The sequence below is a fragment of the Bufo gargarizans genome, chromosome 4 (assembly GCF_014858855.1).
Source record: "Bufo gargarizans isolate SCDJY-AF-19 chromosome 4, ASM1485885v1, whole genome shotgun sequence".
Lineage (NCBI taxonomy): Eukaryota > Metazoa > Chordata > Amphibia > Anura > Bufonidae > Bufo > Bufo gargarizans.
In genome coordinates this window covers 289,558,823-289,575,768 of record NC_058083.1, presented here as the reverse complement: position 1 = coordinate 289,575,768, position 16,946 = coordinate 289,558,823, and the positions used below count along the sequence as shown (strand labels likewise).

The 16,946-nt window shown below is 46.2% G+C and overlaps 1 protein-coding gene across 2 annotated transcripts in view; it reads left to right on the top strand.

Moving 5' to 3' along the window:
* The first annotated feature begins 283 nt into the window (after nt 1-283).
* Nucleotides 284-16,946, top strand: part of WASF1 (WASP family member 1) — a 152,939-nt gene continuing 136,276 nt past the window's right edge. Inside the window, exon 1 of one of the 2 annotated variants that reach the window (XM_044289266.1) lies at nt 284-653. The gene's annotated coding sequence lies outside the window, so the exon portion shown is untranslated. Of the gene's footprint in view, nt 735-16,946 lie in introns of both variants that reach the window. The other variant, XM_044289267.1, reaches the window with a different exon arrangement.

Below are 16,946 nucleotides of genomic sequence, written 5' to 3'. Positions count from 1 at the left end.
CTCAGGGGCCAATGGGGGATTCACCTGTCCCCCTGTGGGCCAGTCCATGGCAGCCCCCTACATCAGGTAGACCAGAGCGGCTTCAATGACAGCCTGGACTGCTGGCTCACCACAGGTATTGCTATATAGGTCCATATACAAACAGTGACGCTACCGCACGGTAACCTGCACGGAATATACACCGGCGCTGACTGCGGCTTGATGGACTGCACCATCCAGCGCCAGGAGGGGTGGACTGTTCGGCGCAGAACATCCTCCGCCCCGCTCTGCCCACGTCCCCACAGCGGCGACACCGAGCCCCCGCCATGTCAGCAGCCCCGCTTCTTCCCAGGAGCACAAGGCAGTGAGCTATGTGAGGAGAGCGCCCGTGCGCCGGCCATTCCTGCGTCCTGCCCCCCCTTCTCCCGCTGGTGACCTGTCCCCGCCCTCTCTCCTCACAGTCTGCTGGCCCTGCTGCAGGGCAGGCGAGCGCCTCCGTCCGTCGCCTTCCTTGTTTGTTGTCCTTGAGTCATCGTGGGCGATCCGTGACAACGGGGTCAGAGATGGGGCGCAGCTGGTGAGCCGGTCCACGTGACCCCCGAGGAGCGCCATCCCAGCGGCAGAGGAGGATGAGCGGCAAGTGAGCAGCCCCCAGATCCGCTGCAGTCCTGCCTGTAGGTACCGTCTTCTGCCCATTACCCTGGGCTCGTCCCGTGTTGTGTGTGGCACCGGCGGAATGCTCAGGCCCCTGCCAGGTGTGTGCAGAATTCCTTGTCATGGCTGTGGCTGGCACTGCCACATTTCATGCCATGTGCAGTACATGGAGATCACACATTCATTATCTATCTCATATCTATCATCATTTTATTATTGTATTGTCTCTTGTGATGTTTGTCAGATATGGCATCAGTATTACACTGAGGATCTATGTGTTTATTATATAATCATTCTTGAATGGCACCATGAACATTCCTAGGCGCCCGTCAGATGCCCTGTAGGTGCACACTGGGCACTTATGCCGCTTCGTAGGAAATGGACTGATTGTAGGTCGTGTAGTGTAATCCGGGTAAGCGACACCGCGGCCACTTCTGTTGGTATTTGGCTCTTGCATGCTGTGTGGCGTCCGCATGGACGGGTTTTCCGAAGCGTTGGCTTGGATCCCTGTAGGATACCGCACAGCGTAATCGTCCTCTGTGGATCGTGCAAAATAAGGGTCTAGAAATCAGAAATAATGATGGATCTGCTGAAGTTGCAATCGCCATTCTTATTGCAGTAAGTGGCGTGCTAGGCACCGCAGGCAGCGGCATCCGCCCGTGTACATGTGTGCGCAGGCAAGGTGTGTGCCCGGCATCTAAATATCGCTGTGTCATAAGCCTGCTCTGGTATCCGAGCCTCTTTCCCTCACCCACCCCCACCTGCCCATTCTTCCTGGAAGAGGAGGGGGTGGCCCTCGCTGGTATCCTGTGCATTGTTAGTGGATTCCACGGGATTGTGCTACAGATGCCAGTGACAAGATGGAAGAACCTCGCACCTGCACAGAAGTAGGACGCCTCTTGTAATCGCTGATACCGTGCGGTATTGTCTCCCTTAACAATTGGGGCGCTGACTGCGAAGCATTGAAGCCTGCGCGTTTTCTCCCCTGGCGCAGGTTTAGTTTGAATATGTAAATGATCCCTTTAAGAATTCCATTGCATGACAGTCGTGAAGTGAGCTGTGCCGCATCCATTAGAATGAATGCTGATCTCTGGACTGTGGGACCAAATGCATTGGATGGCTGCTACTATATGTCTGTATGTCTCAGCTGTCCGTCCGTCAAGCATCACTGACTCTGCATCCGCGGTTCACTGCTCCCAGCACAGATATTTAGTCAAATGTTTTCTATTTAGTGACTCTGTGTAAATTGGAAGCTTTGATTGTCACGCTGATTTGTATGTCGCACTACTCTGCTGATGTGCTGCCCTTCTGGATAATGCTGAATCTATCTCCTATCTATCTATCTATCTATCTATCTATCTATCTATCTATCATCTAATCAAATCAGCTTTATTGGCAGGACTAAATACATTTTAGCATTGCCAAAGCAAGTGGGAAATAATTGGGTAGGGTTGGGGACATATACAGGGTGGGGAGTCCATGGTATATCAGGCTCCTCTTAATCTATGGACGGCAGGAATATATTTTGCTGCTGTGGCCGCTGTGTTCTCCTCTTCCCCCAGCAGTATGGAGAGTCTCTCTTCCTCCTCCATGGAGGTGAAGTCTGGGCAGAGATCATACAGTCTCCCTCACTGCTGAGTATTTGGGGCACCGCAGCAGGAAATGAGCCTCATCCTCCACGGCCTCCTGGTCGCACTGCTGGCACAGTCTGCTCTCCCTGGGCATGTACCTCTGTCGGTGACGCCCGGATTCAATGAGCAGGCTGTGGGCGCTCAGTCTGTACCGGCTCAGGATCTGTCGGTCTCTTGGATTGGGGAGTTTCTCCAGATATGGGGCCAGTTTGTACTCCCTGTGCAGGCTCTGGTATACTATCAGCTTCTATGATGTTCGGATGTCGTTTCTCCAGACGCTAATATACTCTTTTTTGCTCTTGTATATCGTCCTCTGGATTTCGCCCTTTGTCAGGCTATATTGGTTGGTGGCTTGGGCAGGCTGGGTTTGGGTGACTTGTTGCAGGGTGCTTTGTTTTTCTGGGGCTTCTTGGTGTAGCAAGGCTTTGTTATGGTAGGAGCTGGGACTGCTGCTAGGAAGATGGGCTCTGAATCTATCTATTATTTATCTCATAGCTATCTATCTAATCAGAGAGAGAGCTACAGTGTATTATAAAATGTTTGTGGTTCATTTGATTTATATTGTGTTGCACGCTATCATAATAGTAAGTCCTCATGCACTCAGCCGTGTCCGTATTTCAGTCCGCAGAAAATGGCTCTGCATAATACAAACACCTTCCACGTGTTTTCCGTATTTGTCTCGCTTCCATCGATAGAAATTACTATTCTCATCCGCAATATGGTAAATAGGATGCGTTTTATACCTTGCCAAATAGCCACATGGGTCAGCCATATGACTGTGTGCATCGCCCCATAGAGAAGAATGGGTCAGTGTGTCACCTGCAAAAAAAAAAATACAGGTAGGGCACGACTAAAAAATATGGTCATGTGCAAATGAGTCCTCAAATTTATAATGCGCATGGAACTTGGAAGCCGTATATTTGATAATTACGGCTTATCGTTAACAGGAAGGGCTGGATAATGCAAGCAGCTTGTTCACCACGCTATGCACCATGTCCTGTTTTGACTGTATTTTAGCTACATAGACATAACAAGTGAAATATTCTTAAAGTGCCCCTAAGCTTTAAAAGGCTTGTAACACATTTTCAGCCAATTTTATTGCTTCAGTGTATTTAAATGCAGATTTGTGTTTCCATGGTAACAGACTACTAGCAAATCTGATGTAGTCTGATCCTGCAGTCATACGCTGATCTCTTCCCATTTACATGGGCCAATGATCGTGTTCGTGAGTACGAATGTTCCCATGTGCAAGTTGTCATCGATCACATCTTTTATGTGGACATTAAAGTCATCGTCAGCAGAATATAGCCCTGTATAAATGGGAATGTGCTGCTGACAGTAATGATGATGACATACAATCACGATGGGTGCTCTGTGTAAATGGAGCTAAACGAGCATCAATCCATTGCTATATTGTAGATCGCCACTTGTTACAATCAGGATATTGTCCCGTGTAAAAGGACCCTTAAAGGGAACCTGTCATCAACTTTATGCTGACCTCACTGAGGGCAGCCTAAATTAGTGACAGAAATGCTGATTTCAGTGGTTTAATGAATGATGATAGAGGCAGCATGTCCGGTACAAAAATCCCTTTATTGGGAACCGCTTAAGTGAACAAATGTGTAAAGGTTGTTATGTTTCGGCTAACACCTAGCCTTTATCATTTCAGCGGTGTGTCACTCATGAGCTAAAAGTACCGTAAGTGGTTGCTGAGAACCAGCACCATCAGCATTGCAGCACAGACCTTGAATAAAGTCCAATCTACATGAGAAGAGTCCTGGTTATTATAATCTCCTGCTCTCTCGCCCATCTGCTGATGATTGGCAGTTCTCTCCTAGAGAGACAGGAGAAAACTAGGTAGAAGCCTGACAATCATCAGCAGGTGGGCAGGAGAGCAGGACTTCATGACTCTTTTCCAGGCTTAGTTTGCAATGATTGTGATGTTGGTTCTCAGCAACTACTTACTTTTAACTTATAAATGACAGACAGCTGAAATCAACTCACCTGTCTCTACTTTATGCTGCCGTTAGTATGGGCAGCACAAAGTTGATGACAGGTTCCCTTTAACAAGCTGTAAGAGCTCATGCACACGACCGTATGTTTTTTGCGGTCCTCAGAACACTGATACACAAAAAAAAAAAAAAAGACATCCATGTTACATCCGTGGACAAGAATAGGACGTTATATATTTTTATTTTTTTTGTGGAACGGACTGGCGGACATACGGATACGGAATGCACACTGAGTCGGTTCCAATTTTTTGGCGGATGGTTCTGCATATGGGCCGCAAAAAATAAGTTTGTGTGCATGAGCCCTGAGAGACAGATGGATGGTGATATGATTACAGGGGCAGACTATTCAGTATTTGTAGTTTGTTACCATAGAGACTTGTAGCTCTTCGTAGGAGCTGTAGACACAAAACGATAGATTTTTTTCTCTCTTTTTTTATTAGATTTTTTTCTTCCATTATAGATGCATTAGAACAATATAAAAATGGTTGCCAGGGTGGAATTCTCTTATCAATATGCAACTTGGGAAATAAAGGTTCATACAAAACTACCAAGATCATTCGCATGTATCTACTGTGTGATGCAAAGATGTGTGCAGTAAGCTAGTGATCATGGGATGGATGTCCTGTAGAACTAGCAATACGTGGGTCCATTTGCCCCATTCATCTAGCTTTGGAATATTTTGTGATACCAGGGGCATACACTACAGGGAATGGTTGTACATGTGGAGTTATCATTTCTATACGTTGCTGTACATTGCGTTAATGCTCTATTTGTAGGCTCTGGACACCTTTTCATGATTTTTTATTTTTTTTCCTTATAGTTCATCTACTTCCCAAATGCAAAATGAAGCAATTTTCTAAATATTCTTCAGTCAAAAATTCCTACTGTTTTGTTTCCACAGAGCGCGTGTAAGTCCTTCGCTGCTGGTGCTTCTGAATCTGACATAAATCTGTCAGAGCACTGTTCCTGTTCCTGACAGCTCTCTTTGATTTTCACCTTCCTTCTCTCTTTTCTACAGATAGTGGCATCGAGGGGGATGTTGTATACAGAAAATTAGTGTGGAGAGCGGGGAACATTTCAAGAAGGGCAGCTCACATAGGCTGTAGACGGAGAGGAAAGCACGCACAAGGTAGTTTGCAGGGGAAGGCAGCAACATCCTGGACACACAGATCCAGTGTGTATTACTGGGAGGAACACACCCATATAGTCTGAAATGAGGAGCAGGTTTTAAAGAGGGCCTTTCATGTTTTTTTTTCTTAGTTTAGATAAATACCTTTACTTGCGGGTAGTCCCCGCTGATGCTGGCACCCTTTTTTTTTTTTTTTTTTCAAATATGGCTCCTACGCCCCGCTGTGCCCCACTGCAGTTTTCCTGCTCAGTATGTTAATACTGAACATCGGTACAGGGAGGAGTAGACGCCAGGGTTCCTCAATGGGCGTCTCCTTCTCCCTGGCTGTGCCACGACCTAATCACAGCGGAGAGCATCACAGCCAGGGAGAAGGTTCTGCTTTTCTATTGAAGTATTTGGGGCGACGCCTACTGACCGCGCACCCACACCTCCACGCAGTGCCGCCCGATATCTACAACAAGCCAGGGAGAAGGTGAGCTTTTTTTTTTTTTTTTCTCCCTGGCTGTGACGCTCTCTGCTGTGATTGGATCGCGGAACTGTCAGGGAGAAGGAGATGCCCATTGAGGAACCCTGGCGTCTCCTCCCTGTACCGATGTTCAGTATTAACATACCCCACAAGGAAAGATATTTATCTAAAACAAAAAAAGAACAGGAAAGGTCCGCTTTAAACTGAATTTCAGGTGGTGGAATATCAACGAAGGAATGAAGATTGCAGACTAAAACTTAGTGCGAGTTCTCCGCGTGGGTGCAATGCGTGAGGCGAACGCATTGCATCCGGACCCATTCATTTATATGGGGCTGTGCACATGAGCGGTGATTTTCACGCATCACTTGTGCGTTGCGTGAAAATCGCAGCAAGCTCTATTTTGTGTGTTTTTAACGCAACGCAGGCCCCATAGAAGTGAATTGGACTGTGTGAAAGTCGCAAGCAAGTGCGGATGCGGTGCAATTTTTCACGCACGGTTGCTAGGAGACGATCGGGATGGAGACCCGATCATTATTATTTTCCCTTATAACATGGTTATAAGGGAAAATAATAGCATTCTGAATACAGAATGCATAGTACAATAGCGCTGGAGGGGTTAAAAAAAAAAAATTAACTCCCCTTAATCCACTTGTTCGCGCAGCCCGGCTTCTCTTCTGTCTTCTTTCTTCAGGACCTGGGTGAAGGACCTGTGGTGACGTCACTGCGCTCGTCACTTGATCCATAACCATGGTAAAAGACCATGTGATGAGCGCATGTATTAAGAATGCTATTATTTTTCCTTATAACCATGTTATAAGGGAAAATAATACAATCTACACAACACCGATCCCAAGCCCAAACTTCTGTGAAGAAGTTCGGGTTTGGGTACCAAACATGCCAATTTTTCTCACGTGCGTGCAAAACGCATTACAATGTTTTGCACTCGTGCGGAAAAATCGCGCATTTTCCCGCAATGCACCTGCATCTTGTCCGGGCAAAAAACATGACACCTGTGTCAAAGAGGCCAAAGGCTACTTTCACATTAGCATTTTTTGCGGATCTGTCATGGATCTGCAAAAACGCTTCCTTTACCATAATACAACCGCATGCATCCATCATGAACGGATCCGGTTGTATTACCTCTTTTCTATTGTGTCAGAGAAAATGGATCCATCCCCATTGACTTACATTGTGTGCCAGGACGGATCCATCTTGCTCCGCACCACATCGCGGACAGAAAAAACGCTGCAGGCAGTGTTTTGGTGTCCACCTTCAGAGCGGAATGGAGACGGAACGGAGGTAAACTGATGCATTCAGAGCGGATCCTTTTCCATTCAGAATGCATTAGGGCAAAACTGATCCGTTTTGGACCGCTTGTGAGAGCCCATGATGGATCTCACAAACGGAAAGCCAAGACGCCAGTGTGAAAGTAGCCTTAGGAAGTGCCACTGCTAACCTCTACAATCATCAGCTCTCCCTGGTCTGAAATAGCTAATAACAAAGAATTGCATGTACGGTAAAGTAGGGTTATTCCCATCCTATGAAGTTATATGCTCTCACTAGGACATGCCATCAGTTTGGTGGGTCTTACCTTTGGGACCCTCACTGATCCTGGGAATGAGGGGCTGAGGCCCCGCTTTGTTGCTGCTGCCCCTTCACGGTTTTCCCTGCACAGTTAGGGCTGTGCGGCAGTTTTTGCTCAGCTCCACTCCCAGGCACAGCGTGGCCGATTCACAGGTAACCCTTGAACAGGCGCAATCTACGTGAGCTTATTTGTTCCGTTTCTTGACTGTGTCAGTAATTTGTTTGGCCTGTCGTGTAGATGAGATATTTCAAGATCTGCAGGCCGGTCTACTAGATCTAGGTGCACTGTCCTGATTCTTGCATGATTGTTTAGTTTTTGTTTCTCCACCTGTTTGCCTTTCTTTTATTCCTGTTTCTGGTGTGCAATGTATTCTTTTTATCTGAATGTCTGCTCAGGTCACTGGTACACCAGAGATATCTGCTGAGATAAGAAAACTACTTAAACATTTACTCAGTAAATTACTCTCACCTTGAAAAAGGAGTCGTTTTCTAGAAGTATAAAGACAGGTTTGAAAGTGAAAATGCTGTCCTCTATTGAAGGCTAATAGGGTATCGGAGAGGAATTTTGGGTATTTTTGCTCTTTGATAGTATTCCATTTAATCAGATATCTTAGCAAAATCTTTCTCTTTTGGAAAGGGTTTTTTACTGGATGTTTAATTTTGAGGACCTATGCTCAGGATTGGTGATCAAGATCAGCAGGGGGTCCGACACTTATCACCCCTGCCGATCAGCTCGTGTGAAACTAGCCGTAGACCTCTTTCAGACGAGCAGGAATGCGGAAAATACGCTTTGTGTGAGAGCATGATTTCCCATTATGGCAATGCTCGTTTCACAGGATCACACGGCAGTATGATGATTTATAATGCTGTGTGTCTCTGCATGACCTTATTTCTACAGAATTATACTGACGGTACAAGTAAGGTCATGCAGAGACACACTGTATTATAAATCATTTTAATGCTGTGCGGTCCTGTGAAATAATGGGTAATAACACTCCCACACAGAGTGTGATTTCCGCACAGGACATGTTCATCTGAAAAAGGCCTATGTCTAGTTTCACATGAGTGTGTTTGGTCGGGAAAACTTTCTCTGCCTGCGGGCTGAATTTCCCACCCGACCACTGCTCCTGTGACTGGAACGCACAACATCTTAATATCTTAATGAATAGAGTTCCTGCCCGACTGCGGTTCTTATGTAGTGTAATCATGGCTTTATATCTGTACAGTACAGAAGATCTGTGAGTTCAGGTCAGAGGAGCAGTGTTCATTTTGGGAAATGCAACCATCATGTGGAACATGTTTCCCGGATGGAACACTCGTGTGAAATTGGCCTATTGTGATTTAAATGTGCAAAATATGGCAACTAGATGCTTTATGACTATGGTACAAGAGCTTCATTGGATTGTCTGTGTGTGTATGTATGTATGTATATGTACAGTACAGACCAAAAGTTTGGACACACCTTCTCATTCAAAGAGTTTTCTTTATTTTCATGACTATGAAAATTGTAGATTCACACTGAAGGCATCAAAACTATGAATTAACACATGTGGAATTATATACATAACAAAAAAGTGTGAAACAACAGAAAATATGTCATATTCTAGGTTCTTCAAAGTAGCCACCTTTTGCTTTGATTACTGCTTTGCACACTCTTGGCATTCTCTTGATGAGCTTCAAGAGGTAGTCACCTGAAATGGTTTTTACTTCACAGGTGTGCCCTGTCAGGTTTAATAAGTGGGATTTCTTGCCTTATAAATAGGGTTGGGACCATCAGTTGCGTTGTGGAGAAGTCAGGTGGATACACAGCTGATAGTCCTACTGAATAGACTGTTAGCTATTTTTTTTCTTGCCATAATACAAATTCTAAGTAAAGAAAAACGAGTGGCCATCATTACTTTAAGAAATGAAGGTCAGTCAGTCAGCCGAAAAATTGGGAAAACTTTGAAAGTAAGGGCTATTTGACCATGAAGGAGAGTGATGGGGTGCTGCGCCAGATGACCTGGCCTCTACAGTCACCGGACCTGAACCCAATCGAGATGGTTTGGGGTGAGCTGGACCGCAGAGTGAAGGCAAAAGGGCCGACAAGTGCTAAGCATCTCTGGGAACTCCTTCAAGACTGTTGGAAGACCATTTCAGGTGACTACCTCTTGAAGCTCATCAAGAGAATGCCAAGAGTGTGCAAAGCAGTAATCAAAGCAATAGGTGGCTACTTTGAAGAACCTAGAATATGACATATTTTCAGTTGTTTCACACTTGTTTGTTATATACATAATTCCACATGTGTTAATTCATAGTTTTGATGCCTTCATAGTCATGAAAATAAAGAAAACTCTTTGAATGAGAAGGTGTGTCCAAACTCTTGGTCTGTACTGTGTGTGTATATATATATATATATATATATATATATATATATACACATACATATGTGTGTGTGTGTGTTAGGGCTGCAACGATTAATCGATGTAATCGATTATATTCGATAACTGGATTCGTTGTCGACGAATCCAGTTATCGAATAATCGCCGATTCGTTGCTATTCGGGCGGGCGGTCGCTGCATCTTTATTTTACCTTTTTACAATGACGCTCCCGCTCCTGTAACAGCCAGGCAGAGCGGACGGCGGCGTAACGTCACTCACTCACGTGACACGCCTGCTCCGCCTCCTTCATTCATGAAGTGGGCGGAGCGGGCGCGTCACGTGATTGAGTGACGTTACGCCGCCGTCCGCTCTGCCTGGCTGTTACAGGAGCGGGAGCGTCATTGTAAAAAGGTAAAATAAAGATGCAAGCATCGGGGCCGGGGCTGTTGGGGGTAGGGGGAAGGGGGGATCTGTCTATGGCACTGCTATGGGAAGGGGGGTCTGTGTATAGCACTGCTATGGGGAGGGGGGAGGATCTGTGTATAGCACTGCTATGGGGAGGGGGGAGGATCTGTCTATGGCACTGCTATGGGGAGGGGGGTCTGTGTATAGCACTGCTATGGGGAGGAGGGGGGGTCTGTGTATGGCACTGCTATGGGAAGGGGGATCTGTGCACTGTTATGCCCATAACAGTGCACATATCCCCCTCTCCATAACTACGCCGTCCACAGATCCCCCTCTCCATAACTACGCCGTCCACAGATCCCCCTCTCCATAACTGCGCTACCCACAGATCCCCCTCTCCATAACTGCGCCACCCACAGATCCCCCTCTCCATAACTGCGCCACCCACAGATCCCCCTCTCCATAACTGCGCCACCCACAGATCCCCCTCTCCATAACTACGCCGTCCACAGATCCCCCATAATAGTGTGGTCCACAGATCCCCCATAATAGTGTGGTCCACAGATCCCCCATAATAGTGTCGCCCACAGATCCCCCATAATAGTGTCGCCCACAGATCCCCCATAAGTGTCGCCCACAGATCCCCCATAAGTGTCGCCCACAGATCCCCCATAAGTGTCGCCCACAGATCCCCCATAAGTGTCGCCCACAGATCCCCCATAAGTGTCGCCCACAGATCCCCCATAAGTGTCGCCCACAGATCCCCCATAAGTGTCGCCCACAGATCCCCCATAATAGTGTCGCCCACAGATCCCCCATAATAGTGTCGCCCACAGATCCCCCATAATAGTGTCGCCCACAATTTGTTTTAATATGGCCTTTGAACATAATTTTTCAAGTAAGATCATATAAACCTCTGTTTTGTAATTTTGTCGTTTTTCCCGATTAATCGATTAATCGAAGAAATTAATCGGCAACTAATCGATTATTCAAATAATCGTTAGCTGCAGCCCTAGTGTGTGTGTGTATATATATATATATATATATATATATATATATATATATATATATATATATATATATATATATATATATATATATGTATATATGTAGAAAAATGGACTGCACTCCAATTAAAAGTGAAAAATAGTGAACTTTTATTCACCCATATTGTGGCAACTTTTGCGACGTTTCGGCTCACAAGAGCCTTCTTCCAGCTGGAAGAAGGCTCTTGTGAGCCGAAACGTCGCAGAAGTTGCACAATATGAGTGAATAAAAGTTCACTATTTTTCACTTTTAATTGGAGTGCAGTCCATTTTTCTACAATTTATATCTTTGGGGTGTTGCCGCGGCCCCTGTGGACATTGCACCCGCTTCCTGGTTGGTGCTCCCGGGCACTGTGGGGTGAGTCAGTGTTAAGGGCTGGGGGACTGCTGTGGAGTTCACTGTTAAAGGGGCGGGGTGCTGTAGCGGTCACTGTTATGGGGGATACTGTCGATATCTTTTAACGACAGAAACATTAAATGAAATGGATGAAATTTATACCCATGCGAAGCCGGGTCCTCCTGCTAGTATATATATGTGTGTGTGTGTGTATGTGTGTATATATATATATATATATATATAATAATGTTTCTAGGATGTTTCCAGGCTAATAAAATCCTCAGCGCTTACCTGACTTTACATTGCTGCAGTGGTGACATGCTATACATGATGACATCAGTGATTGGCTGCAGCAGTCAGGTGACAGGATGACACATCTCCACTGCACTAAAGACTACAAAGGCCATCTGCCAGAATTAGGTGCTTTGATATTTTAGGACGTAAGTAGCTGCTAAGTAGAAAACTCCTTTGGATGATACATTTGAATGATGATGCTTTCCCTATAAGAGCTGACTGTGTACAATTTAGAACCCTATTCACATATTTTTTTTCTGGTGTTTTCTGCTCGCAAAAATATAAAAAAGAGAAACCACTTGTTTTTTCCATACCGCATGTGCATTTATTTATTTATTTTTGTGCAATTTTTTTTTTTTCTAAATAACTGTAAGCGCTATTTTTCCCCTGTCATTTTAGTCCCTATAGAGGACAAAACAAAGCGAGTGCTTCAACAAACTGGGTTTTTGAATAAACCCCAGAGGCTCAAAAAACTCCACCTACCGGTAATTAACAAAAGCACTTGTGTGTTCTGTATTTCTTATTCCTACTAACATCTTAGCGGCTGTTTTTACCACAAAAAAAAGCTAGTAAAAAATCACAAAAAATGGCAAATCATACAAAAATGCCATTACAATCCTGTATGTGAACTCGCCCTTATCTATTGAACTCTGTAATAAAACGACATGTACAGAACTCCTAAGCTCCCTCTAGTGGTGGAGGCCAGCAGGAAGAATTATAACTTCTATGTCTATGGCTGTTTGAAGCGAACCAGTAGATTTATATCTTTGTAAGGGTTCTTTCACACGAGCGAATGCCGTGCGGGTAGTCCGCTGCGTGAAAGAGTGCCAAGCCCCGCTCCGGACAGCAGAGACACGGAGCAGTAACATGATTGATAAAGCTCTCTGCCTCTCTGTGATCTTTTTACTACAAAATCACAGTGAGATAAAGTTGTCACCGTGATTTTGTAGTAAAACGATCACTGAAAGGGACAGAGCATTATCAATCACGTTACTGCTCCGTGTCTCTGCTGTCCGGAGCGGGGCTTGGCACTCTTTCACGCAGAAGATTACCCGCTTGACATCTGCTCGTGTGAAAGAGCCCTAAGGGTCCTATATTTTTTCATTAGCAAGCAGAAAGTTGTTTGCGTTAAAAAGAGAAGTTCAATGTCTTTTGCTGTTTGCTCGCTATTTCAATCGTTGCTTGTTCCCAGCGTAGAGCATTTACCGGTACTCTAACAGCTGTCTGATTAGACGAGGGGATGTGGCGGCAACTAGCTATAATTTTTTAGTCAGGCCGTTTTGTCCAATCCAAGCAAAAAAGTGATATCACTCGTCATTTGATCTCTGCACACTATTACACAAGATGGTAATTTCTCAAATTTGAATGAATATACAAAAATTCTATGATATTTGCTCTTTCTAATCTTTCTTTTGCTCCAGAACAAAAGTCTGACCACTATGAAGACTAATTAAAGGGGTTTCTGACACTCCCTCTAGATAGGTTATCAGTATCTGATCGTGGGGGTCCGACACACCTAGGACCCACACCGATCTGCTGTTCCTACACGCTGTAAAACGCTCAACAGGCAAAAACCAATGCTTCCCTATGGGCATGGTTCTCAGTACGAACGCGCTGTAAAACGCCCTACGCGAGCTTTTTTGGGGCACATTGTTGCGCGTTCCCGCACATAGACCTAGCGGGAATGCGCGACAATGGGCGTTTGCTTGTTTCCTCACATGTATGTAAATGCCCGATAAGCACGCTTGTAAACAGCACTTATCGGGTACGCTTATGTACGCTAAGCCCGATTTAAGTGAATGTGGCTGAGTGTGATACCACGCACAGTCGCTATGCAATGTATGGTGCTGTGCCTTCTGAAACAGCTGATTGGCAGGGATCGGGGGTGTCAGACCCCCACCAGTCAGATACTGATGACCTATCCAGAGGGTCCCAACTCTGGGACCTATACCTATGTGGAGGACAGGCTCCTCCGAGCAGCTTAGTGAGGTGCACATCCCGGTGGAGATTGGATAGTGATTCTCTCCTTTTCCAGGGGTGCTATGGAAATCATCAGGTGGCATACTTGGCGGGTTCTGCAACTCCAGTAGAAATAATGGAGAGAGCCATGCACATGTATGTCAACCTCTCCCTTCATTCTCTGGATGTGGCAGCCTCCGCAACAGGCACACTAGGGGTCGGGGTACACCCATTCTTCACATAAGCGTTTGTCCCAGAGGTAGGACATTTTTGGGACATCCGGTTAATATGTCACGAATGCTTGTGGTAGTAACACCCCGTTATGTTCTTTTGAACTGAACATATACAGGCCAGATATGCAGTGCTCCCCTAGGTTCTGGGCATAAGATCTTTCACTGCAAGGTATGACTAAGGCCCCATTCACACGGCCATTGTTTTGGTCTGCATCCGAGCCGCAGTTTATGCGGATCGGATGCAGACCCATTTACTTCAACGGGGCCGCAAAAAAAAAATATATAACCTGTTCTATTCTTGTCCGTTTTGCGGACAAGAATAGGCAGTTATATCAATGGCTGTCCGTGTCGTTCCGCAAATTGAGGAACGCACACGGACACCATCCGTGTTTTGCGGACCGCAAAACACACAGCGGTCGTTTGCATGTAGCCTAATATTCACAAGCTTAGTATAGACTTCCTCTTCTGCTGAGGGGCACTGGTCAGCGCCTCTCTAGTTTTCGACCGTTCCCTTTCATCTCCCTTTTATGATGGATGGTTAGATATAATGTGACTCAGGAGCAAGGTGTGTCTAAATCATAATGGTACCCTATGATACTCACTTCTAGGAGTGGTCCTGTGAATACTTTCTTTTGCTAACCTGTTTGTCACAACTTTCTTTTCATTTTTAACATTGCTTGTTAAAACTTGCCCTAAGAGCTTGTAATCCGGGCCCATGGGTTATTGGTAGTGACAGACGTCACTTTAATGTATTGTTCTCCGCACATATGGCTAGTCTGCTCGACTATGGAACAAATGCTTTCAGATATCATTGCATGAAAATATATGAAGGCGTCATTACATTTACTTACCGACAGCTACATTTATGAAATTGTATTCCTTTTAACCCCTTAAGGACCGGGCCAATTTTTGTTTTTGCTTTTTGTTTTTTCCTTTCTACCTTCCAAAAGCCACAACTCTTTACATTTTTCGCTCAAATAGCCATATAAGGGCTTATTTTTTGTGGAACAAGTTGCATGTTTTAATGGCACCATTTATTTTACCCTATCTTGTATTGGAAAACAGGAAAAGAAAATTTTTGTGGGGTGAAATTAACCCCCCCCCCCCAATTCTGCCATGTTTTTTGGGGGTTTTGTTATTATGACATTCGAATTGTGCTAAGAGACATGACAGCCTTATTCTGTGGGTGAGTACGATTACAGCAATACCAAATTTGCATAGTAAATTTTACTGCTTTAAAAAAAAAACTTGATTGGGGCCGCCTTCCCTCTGATGCTGTGGATGCTATTGACAGTGGCATCTCAGGGGATAAATGACTGCGATCGGGGTCATTGCCGAGCCCACTCAGTGCTGACAGATGTCAGCTGTATTTTACCCACCTTGTGCCCCTTCTCCATACAACCTCTCAACGCTTATCACGTACATGTATGGGACGGGACTCATCTCAGGTTAATTTGCATCACATGTATCACATTGTTTTTTTACACAATAAAAGCACACAGAGCTTTGGGGACTGGGTATTGCGGATGTGCTAGCAGCCATCTAGCAACCCATGTCCTCAGCTCTATACTAGGGCTGCACGATATGGGAATTTTGTGCGATTGCGATTAGGGCCCTAAAAATTGCGATAACGATATGCGATGCGATATTTTAAAGGAATTGTGCTAGAGGTCTATTTGCTTGGATTTTCCCATATGAGCCGCTGACCCGGCTGGGTATGACATAGTTATGGGGGATCTGTGGATGACGCTGAGTTGTGGGGGATCTGTGGATGACGCTGTGTTGTGGGGGATCTGTGGATGACGCTGTGTTGTGGGGGATCTGTGGATGACGCTGTGTTGTGGGGGATCTGTGGATGACGCTGTGTTGTGGGGGATCTGTGGATGATGCTGTGTTGTGGGGGATCTGTGGAGGACGCTGTGTTGTGGGGGATCTGTGGAGGACGCTGTGTTGTGGGGGATCTGTGGAGGACGCTGTGTTGTGGGGGATCTGTGGAGGACGCTGTGTTGTGGGGGATCTGTGGAGGACGCTGTGTTGTGGGGGATCTGTGGAGGACGCTGTGTTGTGGGGGATCTGTGGAGGACGCTGTGTTGTGGGGGATCTGTGGAGGACGCTGTGTTGTGGGGGATCTGTGGAGGACGCTGTGTTGTGGGGGATCTGTGGAGGACGCTGTGTTGTGGGGGATCTGTGGAGGACGCTGTGTTGTGGGGGATCTGTGGAGGACGCTGTGTTGTGGGGGATCTGTGGAGGACGCTGTGTTGTGGGGGATCTGTGGAGGACGCTGTGTTGTGGGGGATCTGTGGAGGACGCTGTGTTGTGGGGGATCTGTGGAGGACGCTGTGTTGTGGGGGATCTGTGGAGGACGCTGTGTTGTGGGGGATCTGTGGAGGACGCTGTGTTGTGGGGGATCTGTGGATGACGCTGTGTTGTGGGGGATCTGTGGATGACGCTGTGTTGTGGGGGATCTGTGGATGACGCTGTGTTGTGGGGGATCTGTGGATGACGCTGTGTTGTGGGGGATCTGTGGATGACGCTGTGTTGTGGGGGATCTGTGGAGGACGCTGTGTTGTGGGGGATCTGTGGAGGACGCTGTGTTGTGGGGGATCTGTGGAGGACGCTGTGTTGTGGGGGATCTGTGGAGGACGCTGTGTTGTGGGGGATCTGTGGAGGACGCTGTGTTGTGGGGGATCTGTGGAGGACGCTGTGTTGTGGGGGATCTGTGGAGGACGCTGTGTTGTGGGGGATCTGTGGAGGACGCTGTGTTGTGGGGGATCTGTGGAGGACGCTGTTATATGGGGGATCTGTGGAGGACGCTGTTATATGGGGGATCTGTGGAGGACGCTGTTATATGGGGGA